The following is a 15,355-nucleotide window of genomic DNA, read 5'->3' on the forward strand; positions in this document are numbered from 1 at the left end:
ATCATAGAGCTGATAGTCCTAAAATCAATTGTATTTCTTCCAAAACAATACTATATTTAGAAACTATGCTCTTCTTCAAAAATCTTGTTTTCATGGTAGCTACAGAACTAAAAATAAATCACAAAATTGAAACACCAAACGTTGGAACTATGTAATTGTTTGAGAAGTAGGTTTGTGTTCTCATAATGAAAATATTGTAAAACTACATATAGCCTAAAATTCAAAGTTCAAGCTCCTAATTTTAAATGGAAGAAATTTAAACCCAGCTTAATTATTTGCCCTACATCAACTATCTAGTGAAAAAAGTAACACTAGGTTCTAAGTTTCTAAACCTTAAGTCTAATTATAATACAATAAATTTTGAACAAAAATCTGAAAACAGAAGTTATTTACAGGTATGTGGGTTAGTCTGAAGGTATATCCCATCTGGCTGCTGTTCTATCAGATCATATATGTGCACCACTAAATATGTTTTTGAAGACCTTTATTTACAATAGACTAAATAGACCTGTTTTGTAAGAAATATCCAACAATTGAAAGTTATAAACAAAACTTATTTGTATGTGATACTGGAGATGGAACCCAGGGCCATCCTGCCTCCAAGCTACATCCCCGGCCCTATTTCTTATTCTTTATTTTGAAAAAGCGTTTAACTGAGTTCGAAGGGCTTCACCAAGTATCTGAGGCTGTCTAAACACCATGATCCTCCTATCTCAGCCTCCCAAATGCTGGGATTACAAGCATGACCATGCCCAGCCAACAAGATATCTTGAAGAAGAAAACATTGACAGTTTTATTTCAGCTTCTGTTAGAAAAATGAGCAGTAGAGCAAGAGTCACTTATACATTTTTCACTAGAGTAGATATGATTAGGAATTTGAAAATTATATTTCTGTTTTTATTAACTAATATATTCAACAAATCTTTATGAAACTCTCACATAGGTTGGGATTTTGTTTGATCAAAGGGATAAAATCATACCTAATTATTCAATATTCAATTTGCATTTAGAAAAATATCATTTTGAGAGAGTATAGTGAACCCACAATATAGCTGCTTTTTAGCCTTTGGTGTGAAACATTTGTAGTTATTCTGGTCTATCTCCATCTTACTGTAATGGCCCATAACACTTACTAAGAACAAGGGAGGTTTGTGAATAGTACTTATTGTCTGGTATTTATTTTCTTGTTATTTAGTTGTATGTATATCCTTGTTGAGATTCATTGTTGGCCATCTCTTTTCAGAGGACCTCTGTGCACAACATGAATTACCTCCCAGTCTAGTAGGCTTATATAAAAGACCTAATGCCAAGGCGTAAAGTAGTTATGTGTGCACATACAGCAATATTGATAATAAAATGATAAGAAAAATATCTCATGGATCCACCATGGGAGAATTACTTCTGAACAGAAGAAGTGTGAATGCTCTGAGTCTTGACACAGACGAAAATGAAGAAAAGTTTTTGTTTCTAATCTGGATGATAAAGCACAGATTTTCCAATGTAAGAGTCACACAATTAAGCCAGTGGGATAGAAAAAAAAATGTCTTATAGTCATTAGGCAGGCTTTCAGAGGAAATGCTTTTCTTCTGTGGGTAAAATAAATTAGAGGGCCAATTTAGTGTACAGAAAAAAATTTTGAAAAGGATTTTAAGAAAGTTGTGTACTCAATTTTTTATGAGTTAATTCTCTATACAGAAAACTGTGATATTTATGGGCATAGTCACTGGAGCCAGGATTCTAGGAGCCATTTCTCACCTCCAGAACTACCTCACAGTATTACCTTAGTTTTTCTGTCTATAAAATGGAGATAATATGAATCTCTATTTCATGGAGTAGTTGTAAGTATTAAAATATTACTATGTGTAAAATATTTAGTACATCACTCAATATATCCCCCCTTTTTTGATATTAAGAATTGACTCCAGAGGCATTCTATCTTGGTTCTACTCCTGGTTATTTTTATTTTTTTAATACCTTCTAAAGTTGCTGATGATCCCTCTAAATTCGTAGGCTGGCCTTGAACCTGATATTCTCCTGTCTCAGCCTCTCAACTGATGAAATTACAGGTGTGAACCACCACACGGGGCTCATCTTTTTTTTATTATTATTAAATGATGATAACAATGCAACTCTTTTTTATGTCTAATATTTTGTAAATATCTCAAGTCTAGAAATGATTGGGATTGATTTGTTCTTGAAACTAGTACAGTTTGTGATATTTGAAAATTAGTTACACAAGCTTACTGCATTTTAGTAAATAAATATAGGAAGAGTAACCAAATTTTCTGTAAAAGTTGGGCACGATGGTATCTACCTATTATCCCAGTACTTGGGAGGCTGAGAAAGGAGAATTATAGATTCAGAATCAACCTCAGCCACTAAGCAAGACCTTCAGTAATATAGTGAGACCCTATTTCAAAATAAAATAGGGTTTGAGGTGTGGCTCAGAGGTAGCACATTTCAGTGTTTATTCTCAAGTACCACAAAAAAGTTTTTAAATAAATAATAGAAATTTTAAGCCAGGTTTGTATTCTCAGGATATTAGAGACAGGAGGATACCGGTTCAAGGACAGCCTCAGCTACTTTGCACTCAGGCCCTTTGAAACTCAGTCAGACCCTGTTTCAAAATAAAAAATAAAAAAGGGCTGGGGGTTTAGCTCTGAGGTAGGATGCCCCTGGATTCCATCCCAAGTATCGTGTCACAAATAAATAAGTAAATAAATAAATAAACAATACAATTTTTAAAGCATGATTTATAGTCATAAAATATTTTAAAAATTAATACAAAAGCAATAATTTCTATCAATACTCTAACATTTAGACAAAAGCCAAATAGGAATTAATTAATAGGAGAAATAGCATTTAGACAAAAAGTAAAAATTAAATGAGCATCTAAATATGCAATTGAATAGAATTGTTTACTTTGAGGTTACATAATTTTCTTTGAGAAAATTAAAAAGGATCATACAAAATAATATTAAAACCATTAGTCAATAAAAAGGTAAAATAAAAGTAAAGTATATAAGAATTTACATACATATGAACCATAGCCAAAAAATGCACTTACTAGAGAAAAAGATGGCATTAAAATTGTGAGAAAATGTATAACATATTTAGTAATATACCAAAGAAGAAATATGTGAGCCTACAGTGATATAAATAACAGTTTCATCAAAGACACAAAATAAAACACATATTAATCAACTTCCCTATTAAATATAAAAGTGTAAATTCTGTTTTCATATAGTGCATTATAATTATATATCATAATGAGGTTCAGAGAATAGAAACAAACATGCACATAGAATTCATTGTGTTTCCCTCTGAGTCCCACACCACTGTCTCTATGCATACATAATATTAGCATTGTTGGATAACTTCATATATGGACAAAGGGTTATCTGAACTGTTTTCATCATCAGATCACCCATTTAACCTCTTCAGAACCCTCCTTATATCCTTTTTTCCTATTCTACTATCATTTACTCTTATATATCTAAAGTTCCTTGTTTTACAAGTTCTCAAATTCTGTTTTAACTTATAAATGTACTATAATCATTACTTTAAAAATTCAGAAATACTATTCTATAATTTTAAAACTGATTGTCAGATCAACATTAAATATCTATAATTTTATAATAATACCCAAGAAAACTATGAAAAAGATGTTTGAAATTATATAATTATCATATATAACATAAAAGTATATTATAAACATGTAACAATAAGATTTGTAATATGTATAGAAAGAAATAATTTGTCAAGAAACATTCATATAAAAGACTTTCAAATGCATGTGAAAATTATAAATGACTTCAATATAAGGAGACTGAATATTCTTTTCGAGAAACCACTACTTGTTCAGTTTGTATCATGCACAAAATATACAAATTCATTCCCATAGTGATCAGTCAAAGGTAAAAGCTTATTTATAAATAAACAAATATTAAGAATAATTTTCTAATATTGTGGTGTAAAAGAATGTCCTTAGCAACACAAGAAATTGATCAGAAAGTGAAATACAGACAAAGTAGGCCACATTAAAATAAAAATTTGGGAAAAATACTTTCATGATAAATAAAAACAATAAAAAATAGAACAAAGGACCATGGTTAATATTTATCACATAAATAATAGATATTATGAACAGAAAAACTGTTAAAATAGGCAAAAATATCAGCAGAAGTAGATACATTCGATGTGGCAAGATAAAAAGCTGTTAGACATCTATATAAAAATTACATAAAATATCAACTTCAATATTAATGCAAATTATAATCAGAGTATGTGATATAATGTTTTGCCCATCAGTTTGAGGATCATTTTTAATTCAGTTTTGGCAGGATTTAGAAACAGAGGATATGTAAATTAGTTTAATGTTTTTAAATGGCAACTTGGCAATATCTAGCAATACTTCAAATTTGCATACTCTGCTCCAGCTATTCCACTGATCTGAAGTCAAGCTCACACACATGTACACAGTAATTGCTACATTTTAATAACAGTTCAAACTTGAATAAAATATTGAATAAATTATTGTGCATGAATATGATACCAGACACTGAAGTTGACACAAAGTTTTATGTTTATAGTTACAAGAAGTATAGTAGTAATTATCATTATTGGTATCTGTGTTGCACATTTTCCTTTTCTCCTCCAGGCCCACCCTCCACCTGTCTCCATTCTCTGAATCTGGGAAGTTAATGATGCTGTTGACTACAACTATCAACCTCCACCTGGACCTTTGCTTCTCTTTGGATCTCAGTGGTATATAATCTAAAGGATGAATTAAAATAAGGCTGAATATTTATTACCCTGATTCCCTCCACACCATGTTGTTGTGGGTTTGATGCATCTTTCTTTGCCACAGGTACAATCAAGCCACCTTCCTGGTTTTTGATAACCATACCTTTTACTTACTTACCTCCTCAGTCCAGAGGTTGGTAAAAATCCCTGCTATTGTGAACCACAGCATTCTGCACTATCCTTGTCTGTTTCCTTAAGACCTTCTGCACCTTCCTTAATAGTCCCCATAGTTAACTCTCTTCAAATTACTAGAGAATATTATACTTAGTGACATAGATCATCAGGGTTCAGAAAGCCAAAAGTCCTATGTTTTCTCTCATATGTAGAAAGCTAGAGGGAAAAGAGAAAACAAAAGCAACTTCAGGTAGGGGAGAGATACCAATAGAATAAAGAAAGGGGACTTAAGAAGACAGGAAGGGGAAAAAGAAGACTTGATGAAATAAACAGTTCAATTAATGCTATGTACATATATGATGTTATCAATTTCAATCTCACTAATATGAATAGGGAAGATGATAGTGCAGGGTGGGATCCAGAGGAAAACACATCAAGGGCTATGTGCATATATGTTTCTATCAGTCTGAACCTCAATATGATACATAATTATAATGTATTGATAAAATGTACTAAAATATGTAATATAAATGAGGGTGCCAATCAAAAAATAATTATCCAGTTGAAGTGAATCATTGATTTTTGTCAATATCTGACACTACCTTCAATAATATTTCATTCTTTATTGATGTATGAAATAGTTTGAATGTTCAGTCAACTGCAAATTCATATATTTGAATCAGAGCCCTCAATGTGAGGGCATTAGACAGGACATTTTTGTGTTAATTAGGTCATGAAGTATGTAGCCCTCATGAATGGAATTAGTGCTCTTATAAAAAGTAACCTAGAGAATTCTAGTGCCTTCTATCATGTGGCAATTTAAAAGAAAAAGAAAAATTATAGTATGCAATCTGGAACACCTAGCAGATCCTGAATATGCTGGCAGTCTTCCACCCTCTAAAACTGTGAGTAATACATTTCTGTTGATTTTAAACCATTTTATGGCATTTTGTTATAGCAGCTTAAACTGCCTAAAGCACTAGTAAGATATGTATGTATATGTGTGTTGACTCTATCTACTGTCCTACAGTTTTTTGTTCAAAATAAATAATCCTTTTCCTTAATATAATGATAAATTTTAATTACTCTGAGTAAACATGGTAATACTACTTACTGTTTTAGACATGGCTAATGAAATGTGAAGATAGGTCTAATGAGGGCTATCTAGAAGCTCTCAGGAGCTCACAGAAGAAAACACCAAATAAAGGTCAGTTTGGGGTGAACATTGTCAAGTCTAGGTTTCTGGCAACCAAATTAACTACTACTGGAACAGACTTGTGGACCACATAATCATGTTAAAGTGCCACAGTAGGCAGATGAAAATAACCTGGGCTCTCAAGGATGTGCATAAATGGATGAATTTTCTAATCTTAGGGCTGCTTTCTCTTGTTCATCCTCTTCCATGAGATAGTAGTAATTGGCCTCTACAATTTAACTCATTTGAACAGGTTCTCTCTTAGTTGTTACTGAAGGCATGTCCATTGACATGAATACTATTAAAAACTGAAAAGCACTTAAAAATGTAATAATTCTGCTTTTACTGAGTTGCAAATATTTCCTATAGTAATTAGTAACAAAAGAAAGTCAAGGTTTTACATATATTTAATCTAATCTAATCTATAATAATATAATATCTCTATACATAGAGAGATTAGGTTAGTATATATGCTCTGAATCTGCATACTAAATACTTGTGCAATTTATACATGTTATATAGGATTTAATTTTATTTAAGAATTAAATAGATGTTATCATCAAGCCTCTTTTCCTTCTTTTGGATGTCATATTTGGCAAACCCAATCATTCTTTTGAGCAAACAGAGAGTGTCAAGCATAATCCACTCTTTGTTAGATTATCTCACATTATCTAATAGGAAATCTTTCATCTTTTATCAGGTTTAACTGTTGTTTTCAATCAAAATTGGGTTTTCTTTAGACTTATAAACGTATAGTAGAAAAGGTGACATTTAGATATTCACTTTTTCATTCTCTTGTTCTACTGCCCCTATTCCGCTACTGCCTTGGCTGTTGTATAATTAGAAGAGAATGATACAATAAGGAGAAGAACCTCGCCTTCTTTTCTTAGAAAAGTATAGGCCAGCGCTGGGACCTTTTGTGTATCATATTGAAAATGCTGGTTTAAACTGGGCGTGGTGGCGCACGCTTGTAATCCCCGCGCTTGAGAGGTCGAGACAGGAGGCTTGTGCAGGCTTAAAAAGACCCTGTTTCCAAATAAAAATGTAAAAAAATTAGGTATGGGAGTGTAGCCTGGAGGTAGTAGAAGGGCTTTCAGGAACCCCAGTACCACCAAAAAAAAAGAAAAAAAAATGCTGGTTTATTTTTTCATGAAGTGTATTTACATGTTTCTTGGAGGATTACTCTGAAGAAGGATTTATTCTGAAATTCTCGCATGGCAATGTCTCTCTTTGCTTTATTTATTTTAAATTCTTCTAACCACTGAATTCCTGAGTTTCAACCCTTTGTAGGGGTTATATCATTCTTTACAAAATATAGTTGAAAAGAATCTGCTAGATATTATTCATGTCCTCTTTTCTTCAGCAGGATATACATGTGTCAAATAACATTCCTTTCCTCATTTACAATCTCTCTCTCTTTCTCTCTCCCTCTCTCTCTCTCTCTCTCTCTCTCTCTCTCTCTCTCTCTCTCTCTCTCTCTCTCTCTTTCTCTCTCGAAATTTCAACCAGGATTCCACCAGGATTCAGAGTTTGAAATTTCATGTATTCATCAGACAATTATTTTAAACTCTATAACAGGAAGCCAAGTTCTGCAAAGTAATCAGCTTACCATTTAGGAAGACTGATTGAAGGATGGACCCCTAAGAGATGACAAAATCTTGAGATACCCTAATCATTTACATAAAATGTTATTGTTTTTCATGTAACCTATACACATCCTCTAATATATTTAAAATAATGCCTAGATTACTTATAAAAACAAAAATGCAAATGTCATACAGATAGTTGTTAACTCCTATGTTTTAGGGTCATAATGACAAAGTAAGAAAATGCTGTACATTTGCAGTGAAAAATATTTAAAAAATTATTTTAAGCCTAAAATTCGTTGAATCTAAGTATATGGAACCCACGGATATGGAGAGCTGATTGTATGGGAAGAATGCTAAGAGTCCATTGGATTTTTAAAAGGATTGAAGAATATGGATTTTTTTAGAGGAATATTTGGTGTGCTGTGACTTGTTTCTCGTTCTTTTCTTTGGGGGAAAGAAAGAGTATAATCGGCCACCTTAGAATATCATATAATTGATATAGCAATTGACTCTGCCAATGGCCTTATAGTTTAACATATAATGTGCTGTTAATTGTTACCCCTTTGAATCAGCTTTGAGTCAACTTGACTATGACTTCTGTTGAAATGTTAGCAACAAGAAAATCTCATTTTTATACTTTATTTCTAGTATTACATATGTACATGATTAGTGGAAGGACCAGGGATATATCAAAATGTTAAAGAGGTTAATTAAGAAGAGGTAAGATTAGGGGATAGAGAGCAAATATTTACACTTTTCTTTGTTCCTATTTATTTCTCCTTGCAGTGCTAGAGATCAGACCCAGGGTCTCAGTTACAATTAGGTAAGTGCTCTACCACTAAGCTACAGCCCCATCCCCCAAATTTTTAAGTGAGCCTTCTTGTATCATGTGTGCACAACATTCAAACAGCAAAACAAGTAGAAAACTTGTGAGAGTCAGTAGGCCTTAGAAACAGACATTATTTGAAAATTCATTAGATCATATACTGCTTAGCAATGGAAATTATACAGTTTGCACCACCGAATCCTTGTACATATGGATTTGTTGTATGGGAACTATAATGAATACATATTGGATATTGAAACAGGAATGAAAAGGATGCAGTTGTACCTCCTTATCAGAGAGTTAGGCTGTGTCATGTCCTAGGAGGTTGAGGGCAGTTGTCCTACCAGCGAGGCAGAAACCATGCAGGGAGAGGAGAAATATCTTATTTCCCAAACTTTATGAGATTCATGTGAATTAAGGTTGGATTCCTTGGGAAATTAAAGGGATCATGTGCCCTTGGTACGTTTGGAATATTTAATATAACTTGTGGCAGCCTACATATGTAATGAAACATTTTATCCAACTAGGATCTCTTGTAGTAAAAGGAAAAGTCTTCTGAATCAGTTGAGTTTATGCAAGTGGGTGAGATTATTAGCAGATACATCTTTCTAGTTCTGTTTCAAATAAACAAAACCATACTAAAATGTTAATTATATAAGAAAACACCACTTATAATATACTAACATACCTAAAAGTTTAAACTTGTCACATATTTAATCCATATTAAAGCAACTGAATGCTCCAGAAACACTTATTATTGACTATTTTTCTATTTTTATTTCTTACAATTTAGAAGGACTTTGGGGGACATTTTGAAAATCTATTTAAAAAACACCAGAAAAATGTATTATTTTAATATAAGCTGCAATATTCAGAATCGTTCTTAATGAAATTTTATTGGGATAATAATCACTGTAGAAATCTAAATCTTTAAAAACAATGATGAAGATGGTGACAAGTAAAGAGAACCATTATCTCTCAACATGTATATATCTGGTGATTATATCTTCTTCCCCAACTTCTTTCTCGTCTCATCCCTTTCCAAACTTAAAGGCAGAATGGAAGGGAATAGTTCTGTGTGCATCTTGAAAGACCACAAGCATGACCAGGACCGTATAACAAAGTCAGAAGGGAACAGTCTTTATCCTTTGCTGTGATAAAGAGTGGACAAGGACAGATCATGGGCTAATTGGACTCAAACTTTTTACACCAGATGTTGAAGCCCGTTTTCTTAATCATTGCTGCAAGGTCGCTGACTATGTGGGACTCTGCTATAGGAACCAACACACAAGGAAGAAATGTTCCAAAACGTGAAGAATAGCTATTAATTAGGCCGTATTGAATGAGCTGAGCATTGACAATGTAAGACTGCTGTACCTGGAGGAGAAATCTGGCCAATGTAAGAACCTACATGTTAGTGACAGCAAAGGCTGTCTGCAAAGGAGGATTTTCATAAGTTTGAGACTTTATTCTTTGCTCAAAGTTCCTTACATAGCAAAGAGGTTTATCATCCAACTATCACTGTCACAAAAATAACAAGGGCTTTACAACTTTCCACTGAACTTTACCGAAGTTCGCAAAGCGTTTATATGGCCTTTAAAGGTAAATGTGTTCCACCTGACTCACATAAACACTATTAATATAAATACAGCTTCTCAACCATTTTTCTCCTTTCAGTGTCTTCGAGTTTGCAAATATTACCTCTGAAATGTAAATGGAACTTCCTTGTTCTCTTGCTGTGGCATACGCTCTCAACTCTCATATTGAAACAAAATAAAAGTATTTTGCAGTGCAATTGAGGATCTGAATTTGAGATTCTCTAATAAAGGATTCTTTCTGTGCTAAAAATTTTGACACAAAAGTCTGGCAAGTATAAAGAACAATGCAAACTCATTTATTATATACAATCCTCAGGCATTTTGGCATTTTTAATAGGATTTTTAGGCATAACATCTTACATAACTGCCCAGAAACAATACCGTTACAATTCTAGTCTTGAATCATCAGCAAGAAACAAGAAAATAGTGCTTTCTATTCTAAAGAAAATTTTGCTAGTGATTACACTTTTTATAGTTGAGCTCCTTATACACTATTTTCTCTGCTTTTAAAGAAAGTGGTAGTAACCATCTTTTATTTTAACAGAAGTAGAAAGAAATAGAACCATTTGCATCACATAGTTTTGTATTTGGTTTGGAAAGAAACTCCTCAAACTTCAGAAAATTTTGTTTGCAAAGATAGCGTCAATGCTGAATGATAGCAATAGTTGTCAGGTGCTTACATGACATTGAAATATATGACATCGATCTGCTCCACAGCTATACTGGTTCGACTGCCACAGAGGCACTCGTCCCTTCTCCTTGCTTGTGATTCAAATGGACAGTGGATATTTTTTAAATGGCTCAAACTCTAATTAATGCTTAATGTTAAGAGAAATAAGATTGCTAATAAAGTGTGGATGTCCAGAGAGGGCAATAAATTGCTTTCTTGGAAAAATCCACATATCCAAAAATCTCTAAATATTCTGCAGAAAATAAGAGGCTAAGAATCTACAAAACCTATTTTATTAGTGTGCCTTCCAAGTATAGAAGCATCTCATTTGAAAATCTTGTCTTCAACTGCAACAGGAATCTGCAAAATAAATTTTGGAGTCAACAGTGATAATAGAAAACATATTAAACTCCTTTGATTAATGAAGAAATGGACTGAGAAATTTTCAACAGAATTACATGTAAATTATTTAATGAGGATGTACTTAAAGTTCAATAATAATGCTAATAACAACAATATTGACCACCTTTATAAAATATTAAGGCCTTACTATGCACCAGATGGGGTAAAGGATATATTACAAACATGCAATATTTAAACAGGACAATTTTATGAATTAAGTACTTTTATTCTCAAATTCCAGATAATTTAAAGTGCTCATTGTAAGATGATGTGGTTGGCAAGTGAAAAGTTAAAATTCAAACACAAGTCTCTCTGATTCCATAGTCTATGCTCTTGGCAATTGTGTTCAGTATATAATAAAGTATAATAAACCACTGCAAATACAGTGACAAAAACAATAACACTCACTAATAATAACTTTTACTGTTTTGGGGGTTGATTAGGCAAAGTAAATGTTCCTCTGGGACTCTCTGATACGATTTCATTCAGTGCCTGAAACTGGGGTTATCACATCTTTCTGACTTGCAGGCATAGCTATTGTCAAGGAAGCCTATGGTTAGTCTCTTCAAGTTACTCAGGCTTACTCAGAACATGGCTACAAGGGTACATGTCTCCAAAAGTGACTCCTGAGAGAAACTTTTTTGCCTATTCTAAACTAGCCTTCAAATTCACATGTGCAGTACTTCATGTCTTAGAAATGTCTCACTAACACCAGCATTCTGTCAAGTGGAAGCGAAAGAATTTGAAAGTATATTATTTTTATTATTACTGCCATTATTATTATTTATTATTTATTATTATTATTATTATTATTATTATTATTATTACTATTGGCATCAAGTAAATTCACATTACTGTTCAACCATCACTGGAATCCATCTGCAAAACTTTTTTTTATCTTCCCAAAATGAAGCCCAGTATCCACAAAACAATAAATTCCCATTTCCCCAGCCCTGCATAACACCATAACACATTCTAGCTCTATGAATTTGACAATTTTATGAAACTTATATTAATTAAATCATAGTATTTGTCATTTTGTGACTGATTTATAGTATTAATCATAATATCCTCAAAATCATACATTTGAAGATGTATCAGATCCTCCATTCCTTCTAAGGTTGTATAATATTCTCTTGTAACTATATGCTATAAATATTAGGTTTATCTACTGATGAACATGAGTTAGTTTCATCTTTTGACTATTATAAACAATAATTTATATTTTGACTATTATAAACAATAATTTTTTGAACAAGGTATACAGATATTTCTTTGAGATCTGGAATTGCTCAACCATATAGTAACTTAATTTTAATTTCTTTAAAGTGCTTATACTACTTTCCATAGGAATGCAGCTATTTTACATTCCTACCAATAGTATGTGAGTGTTCCAATTTATTCATATCCTTAGCAACACTTTTTGATGGTAGCCATCCCAATGGGATTGTGGTGGTATTTAACTGAGATTTTGATTTGTTTCCCCAATCAACACTAATGTTGAGCAGCCAGTACTTATATATCTTCTTTGGAGAAATGTGTATTTAAATCCAGGCACTTATCAAACAGATTGTTTTTGTTTTCATTATATATTAAGAGTTGTTTTATTCTGGGTATCAACCCCTTATAAATTAGACATGATTTGAAAACTGTTTTGTCCATTCACTGAATTGCCTGTTCACTTTGATGATTGTGTACCTCGATGCCCAAAGTCTTAAGTTTTGACCTAGTTCATTTCATCTATTTGTCTTTCATTGCCTGTGTTTTTAGTTTTGTATCCAAATATCACTGCCAAATCCAATGCAAGGGAAATGTTCCCCTTGATTTCTTCCAAAGGCTCTAGTCATTTTATATCCTGTGATTAAGTCTTCGAACTATTTATAGGTGTATGATATATGGTATAATGTTAACAGTCCAACCTCATTCTTTTGCATGGATATCCAGCTTTCCCAACATTGTTGGATTAAAAAAAATGTTTTTTTTTTCCCCCCACTGAGTTGTCTTGATATTCTGGTGAAGATCCCTGGTCATGTACATGAGGGTATATTTCTGTATTATTTTGTTGCAGTAATATATATATATATATATATATATATATATATATATAATATAAAGATATATAAAGATATATATATATATATATATATATATATATATATCTTTAAGAAAACAAAAAAATTCTAAAATACATACATACTTCCAAGGGCTATCAGATAGCCCTGACAATTGTGAAGAAAAACAAAGTGTTTTCTTACTTTTTTATTTCAAAAGAAAAACTACAATACCTGGCTAAGACTTCTAGTACCACAACCACAGAAGAAAAAAGTGCACACCTCATCCTCTTTCTGGTCACAGGAGAAATTTCTAGGCTTCCATCTTTGAGCACAGTGTCAGATATTGTAAACATATTTTAAGTCACCATAAAAATGTTTAATGTTTTCTTTAATTGACCTTTTCTACAGTAATATTTTATTATATTAATATTTGAGTCATAAGTTATCAGTAATCATAACTTTGTCCAGTTATATAACAAGTAAAAAATTTAAAACATTTTAACAACCCAAAGCAATGACAAAAACTCTGGCAATTTTTACCAGAAATAGAAATATGAAGTCAATGATAACATTGTTATATTCAGACTATATCTGTAATTATTTCTAATCTCCTAAAGTTAAATCTACTACCTTCAAAATTGAAGGCAAATTGGCCTTTTAAAGTTGCTGGTTTGTGTGTAATGCTAAGGATTGAATATGATAGAATTCTACTTCTAAAATACATTCCTGGGCAATTTTTTTTTGTTTTGTTTTGTTTTGTTTTGAAAAAGGGCCTCTTTAGGTTACTGAGAGTCTCACTATGTTATTGATGCCCTGTCCTCGAACCTATAATCCTTTTGTCTAATGATCCTTTTTTTTGTTTTGGTTTTTGTTTTTTGTACTGAGTATTAAATGCAGGGGAATTCTACTTCAGAGTTACACTTTCAGACTTTTTTTTTACATTTTCTTTTATTTGTAAAACAGGGTCTTGCTAAGTTGCTAAGGGTCACAGCAAGTTGTTAAGTTGCAATCCTTTTGTCTCAGCCTTCAAAATACTGGAATTACAGTCATGTTCCACTGCACCCAATTGAAGATTATTTTTAAATATAACTTAATTGTGGTAATGTTAACATTTCAAAAAATGATGAATAAAGAGATAACTTGATAAAACTCTAGGGCCGGACAAGGAAGATGGCGGTGGCCACAGCCACCAAAAAGGACATGCATTCCTCGGAGAAGCCCTGGACATCAGATTTTGGTTTAACATCTGAGTGTGACAACTTAAGGAGACATTTCCAGCTGTGACTTCCTACCTAGAATATAGGAGAAAGAGTGGATAATGGTGGAATTAGAAGCAAGATGACAAGGAGGCACCTGCCACGCAAGAAAAGTGATTTTTTTGAAGAACATCTCAGAAGAGATTAGAGAAAAGACTGCTTCAGGGGCACAGGCTGAGGACTCTTAACAACTTACCTTGTAAGAAAAATGATCTGGGTGTGGTGGAGGGAATCCAGCAGAACTGGGTAGAAAGCCCAGCCGTGCATCCCAGGGAACTTGGTGCACCTGGCCGCGGTGCTCTGCTATGCTGCGCCGGGAGCCGGGATGTGCTTGGAACAGAAGATCCTGCTCTACATGGTGAGACTGTGGGCCTCCACTTGTGGAGGGGAGGTAAAATTCATTGCTGCTGAATGCTTGATATCACAACCTCTTCAAAACACACATACAGTCTTCTCTTATTAAAAATATTGGAGAGGGGCCAAGATGGCGGCGGCGGTAGCCAGGAATTCAGGAGATGCAGACAAAACCTAACCAATCCACCTTGAACTTTTGGGAAAAAATCTCTGGGAAAGGGGACTGCTCCTGTCGCACATGCTTAAGAATTCTGGACCTCATACCATGTAAGGAAGGAGCTCAGCAGAAAACCAAGAGAAAGGTGGCGGTGGCAGCTAGTACTTGGGAGAGGCAGAGATCTGACCCAATCCAACATGATATTTTGAACAAATCACCCCAAAGGCAGATTGCTACCGTCGCGCATGTTTAAGAATTCTGGACTTCATACCACATGAGGAAGGAGCTCAATGGAGAACCAGGAGGAAGTCAGTGGCGGCAGGGGTGGTGGAGG

This window comes from Muscardinus avellanarius (genome assembly GCF_963383645.1).
Source record: "Muscardinus avellanarius genome assembly, chromosome: 2".
NCBI classification, from domain to species: Eukaryota; Metazoa; Chordata; class Mammalia; order Rodentia; family Gliridae; genus Muscardinus; species Muscardinus avellanarius.